Source organism: Cynocephalus volans, chromosome 2 (genome assembly GCF_027409185.1).
Source record: "Cynocephalus volans isolate mCynVol1 chromosome 2, mCynVol1.pri, whole genome shotgun sequence".
NCBI lineage: Eukaryota > Metazoa > Chordata > Mammalia > Dermoptera > Cynocephalidae > Cynocephalus > Cynocephalus volans.
The window spans coordinates 59,059,252-59,064,768 of NC_084461.1; positions in this window are offsets into that span (position 1 = coordinate 59,059,252).

Sequence of the window (5,517 nt, forward strand, 5' to 3'; positions counted from 1 at the left end):
ACATTTGAGTACATACACATATTTAGGTGTGAAAGGTCTATGTACAAAGAAAACACCAAATAGTGGTTACCTCTGGGGAGGGGAGTAAAATTCAGGAGGGATGAGCAGTTAGGAAGTTTACTTTTTATGTTATATTCTTTGATGTTATTTGAACATTTTGTAACAAGACTAAATGTGGTCAGGGCAAATTTTTAAGGGGAGCATTCCATCGTATTGCCCAACTCGTTCATTCATTCTGGCCTCTGGAATTTCTCACAATTTTGCCTAATTCCTACCTTTCACTGACATTTTATTTAATCCACAAAGTATCTGCTCTCCCTTGGTCCATGCCAGAGTTGCGGGTTCATGTGGGCAACCATCACCAGCCTCGCCTCTGGGCGGGGGCCACTTCACTCCCCTACGGCTGAGTCGCTGTGGCATCTACAGAACCAGGCAACTTCTACAGCACTTGAGGAAACCCTGGGTCTTGTTTATGCCATTTATTTTGTTCTCTTTGAGGATTTTTCAGAGAAAACCGTGACTGTACAAATGGGTAATGTTCAATGACAGGTCTATATTTGGTTGTAAATTAAATGACATTGCTTCAGCACTTAGTATGTGGGCTGTGAAATATGTAAGTTGGTGAGAATGTTCTCCCAACCAAATGGGAAATAGAAATGATAAAATAAACCAAATTGCCTCCACTAGAGATCACTGTGGTAATCTGCCATTATCCCTCTGCATCCTAGAATTAGCCACTAATTTCACCTCTGAATTTCCACAGGATACTCAGGTCCTAACCCATAGGAGGTCTTTTCTTCATGCCTCCTATTGCCAGGTCGCATTTGTGACTCTTAGGAGACATTTTACTGACAATGCTTTACATGCCTAAATAAATGACATTATCCTGGTCCACTCCACTCACTATTCTGTTAATACTTCAGCCTCCTAATAAGTTTAAATATATATGTATATATATCTGTCATGATTTGGTCCTGTCATCAGAGACTTAAATAAGTGTTTCTGATCTACTTTTTAATCAGCCAGATATCCCCCAATATTAACTGTTTCCTAAGAAAATCTGATTTAAATTTTTCTTATTTTCAAAAACCTAGATGTTTCATGTAAACAAAAAGTATTACAATAATATATGTGAGTGGTTATGCCTCAGCATTTAGAGTAACGTTGCTGCTAGCCTCTCAATTTTATGAAGAGAAAAAACATGGAAAGGTTTAGGTTCCTGGAATTCATAGCAAAATGACCCTGGAAATAGTATCAGGTTTACTTTTCCCTTTCCTGTATACAGAAATGTTGGCCACACATGGTTGAAGCATATTCCCATGGAAATCACCCCAGACAGCCCACAGGCTCAAGCCAGTCCCTGCACCAATGCTTAGATGCTCACCAAGATATCCCCTGGGTGATGGTAAAGAACAGCCTGTACCCCAGGCAAGGAAGAATACAGAACTCTAGGGCTTTCACCTTTGTTTGTCCTCCTGGCCCTGGGCGCTTACACAGCAGAACACTGGAGACAGTGCATTAAAGTAAAAGCAAACAGAAATACCCTTCCTCTATATTTAATGCCAGCTGGGCAATTTGTTTTCCTAGCCTGTGCTATAAACAGAGCTAAACTGTGCCTTGCCAAGATGTACCTGTGAGGAAGATGAGCACTCTGAGTCCTATCTCATGTTCATCCAGATACTTAGGCAACAGCCATTCATATGAATCTGGATCCATTTCGTGTGGTGCAGCTTTATGCATGCCTCATTTAAATAGGCTACTCTGTGCAGTACATGTTGTACTAAGTAATGCAACCACACACCACAGATTTTAATGCATCCTAGAAAGCAAATTACTGTCAATGATAAGTTATATGATATTTCTGACCCAATTAGTTGGTTATTCATCTGAAGGCCAACAACTCAGCCTCTACTGAACTATGAAGAAAGAGGAAAGCATCAAATGATTAAATAGACATTCTATAATTAGGAATTGGGAAGTGACTCTATTGGAATTCTTTCCTTAGCATGGCTAAAGTGCAAAAGGTCTGGAGAGGTCATTTAGTCCAGCTCCTGCCTCAGCCTACTGCAGACTCCAGGGATCCATTAGCATACAGTCCAACAGAAAGAAAAAGATAGATACCAAGAAAATGAGTGTCTTGTTGCACATTTGACAGCTACATTTTTCCTAGGGCTATTCCACTGTAAGTAGAACAAGATGTCAAGAATAACTTAGGAGAAGTTTTAAAAAACAGTCCTAGGGATATGTAAGAAAGTTGGCTAAGACTCAAATAAATGAAGCAGGAAAAAGACAGAAGTCCCACTCAGAACACCTCTCACCTGCCCAGCACACACTATTCAGCCAGCTAGTTTTAATGCAGTAGCTGACAGATGAAGGAGAAAACAGGGTTTGGGAGCTATTTTTCTATTTCCATTCTTCTAATTGTTCTTAATCCACACTCCCTAGATGGCTTTAATTGTTAATAGGCTGAAGCTATGGTCTAGCATTACACTGGGTTAATTATGCTCTTTGGGTTGCAAATGACAGAAATAAATTCATTTAAGCTACCTCAAGTAATGAGGGCTGACTCCTCAGTTACACATGGCAATATATGTGGCTTCTTTCCCTACCTACTCAACCCCACTCTCACCAACCCTTAACCCCCAATCCGGCTGGCTGATCCTCTCCGTATTTCTCAGCTCAAATTCCAGAGAAAGAGTCTTTCTACCAATGTAATTACTTAGCTCCCATTGGTCAGAGCTCTTCCTGTCAGGTCACCATACAACTTACTCGCCAGCCTATGAACTGGTTGCCCTTGGGTCTAGTGGCTGCCTCTGGTCCAATCAGTAGGTGCCCATTGAGCAAGGTACAATTTAGGGCAGCTTTCTTCAGGAAGAGGCTGTAGACCAAGGCAGCTTTCCTTAGAAAAGGATGGTGGGCATCTCAAGCACATGTCTATGTCAAACTACCACCAAATAGTTAAGTAGAAATAAACTATTGATTTGGAAGCAAGAGTCTTTATAGGAGCAGGGCCACCTTCATGGACTTACCACCTGTGCAGTTGCACAAGGTCCTGCACCTAAAAGGGCCCAACTTCATTTAATACTCCCCTATGGCCATCTTTAAATTCTTAATAATTTTTGAACAGGGACGCTGCATTTTTATTTGACACAGGGACTTGCGAATTATGGAGCTATTCCTGTATAGGACTTTTTATTACATTATAAAAAGTGAAGAGAGTTTCATAGAATCAAATAATTTTGGGTAAAGAATTTTGGATTCTTCTGATATTATTTACTCCAAATATTCATTTGACAAATAAGAAAACTGACATCAAAGAAAGGATAATTGGTTTAATCAAGATCCCACAGTGAGTATTGGCAATGTCAGACTAGAAACAGATTCCTACCACTTCAAATCCAGACTTCTCATTCCTGCATGTGGCAAGCTTCCTCTTAGCGGGGACTGCCTGATACTGGCCTATTTTGCCAGAATACTTGGTAAATTACTTAGAAATCTCCTAAAATAAGGGCTGATATAAAAACAAAATTGTGGATCTTTCCTTATTCAATCTTGCAATTTGTTTCTTCACCTGTGACCTCCTCAGAACAAATTCCACTGACAATCCCCAGAATCTAACACAAAAGCTGAGGGAGGAATGTAAACTAAGAGAATCTCTATGGAGGATCATTTGGTAATAGATACCAAAATTACAATTCTCATACCCCTCAACCTTACAATTCCATTTCTCATCATAGTCGCACATATGCACAAATACATACACCTGAGACTATTCATTGTGATGTTGCTTATTGTATTAGTCCGTTTCTGTTCCTTATAACAAAATACATGGAACTGGGTGATTTATGAAGAAAATGAAATTTATTTGCTTACATCTTCAGAGGCTGGGAAGTCCATGGTCCAGGGAACACATCTAGTGAGGGTTTTAGTGGTGGTGACAGTGACAGCAGCGTATCACACTGCAAAATGGCAGAGCAGAGAGAGCAGAGAGTGAGAGCAGAGAGAGCAAGAGGACAATGTCCTCATTCACTCTCTCTTTAAAGCCCTCAGAACCATGCCCTTGACCACCATTTTTAATCCATTCACTACTGCACGGTCCTACAATCCAATCACCTCTTCAAGGCTCCACCTTACAATTACCACAATAGGATTTCCCACCCTCTTAACAGTCACAGTGGGGACCAAGTTTCTAATACATAAAACTTGGGGGGCACAATTCAAGCTTCAGTGAGTTTGGGGGGACATAATTCAATCCACTAGACTTATAATAGCAAAAGATCACAAACAACCTAAAAATCTAACAACAAGAAACTGGTTTAAAAAAAAAAGGATGACACTATGTTCATGCATCAGAATACTATATAGCTCTTGCGGGGAAAGTTAATCTATATTTACTGATAAGGAACATTTTTCAATACATTTTTTCATGAGACAGCAAGATGGAAAACAGTATACAGTATGCTTTTATTTGTGTGGGTAAAGGATATATAATTATATAACCTATAATTATACACACACACATACATTGGGTGTTTGCATATGAATAAATTTGTCCAATAGAATATACAAAAAAGAGTGACTACCTCTGAGAAAGGGAAATGGAGGACTCAGGAAGAGGAATGCGGGGGAGATTTTTATTCTGTGCCTTATTGCTCCCTTAAAATTTGTACTCTGTGGACATATTGTCTTTTCAAAAACTGATTAGTTAAATTAAATGAATACCTGAAGGCGGACCCCATGACACTGCCAGTATTGTATCACATCTACAAGAATGAGCAACATGCCATTGCTATCATTTTTACTAAAGCTTTTGCTGGGATCTTGTATATTACATCGAACTTATAGGCAAAGGAAATTAGTTAAATTAGACTGAAAAAACAATTCTGTCCCCTCCCCACCCTGCTCTACACAGAAAGAAAAATCTGAAAAGTTTTCAAAATCTGCATAATCCATTGCTTGTTTAGTTATTGGCACAGCTGTGCAACACAGAGGAGAAAATGAGAAATGTTCCCAACTCTGCCTTTGGACACTTGCCGATATCATCTCCAAAGTGTCCTTCAGACATTATTCACTCATGTTTTTCCAGTGTGCCTACCATCAGAGTTTCTAAGCACTTTAACAAGGATTTTATTTTGAACCAAAAGCTTGAAGGGAGACACAAACCTCAGTACTGCCCTGGTTTGGCAGAACATTTTCCTCAGGTTACAACAGAAAAGGAAGCTTAGTCCTCCCAATGACCCTGCTTCCCTTGGGAAAACTACGATTCCTGGTTAGGAAACAAAGACAGGGGATGTCTTTCCCCCAGATATCCTCTTTTTGCTCCACTTCCACATGTTCTATATTTATGCAAGCCCCGTGTGGTGGATCAGAGATGGCCACAAATTCTTTGATGCTCCTCTCCTTGGGAGGAGGGCTCTGTTTCCATGATTTTTTATTCTAGGCTGCCTTGTAACTGCTTTGACCAACAGAGTATGACATGGTGCTATGCCGATTCCAAGCCTAGCCTTTCAGAGAACT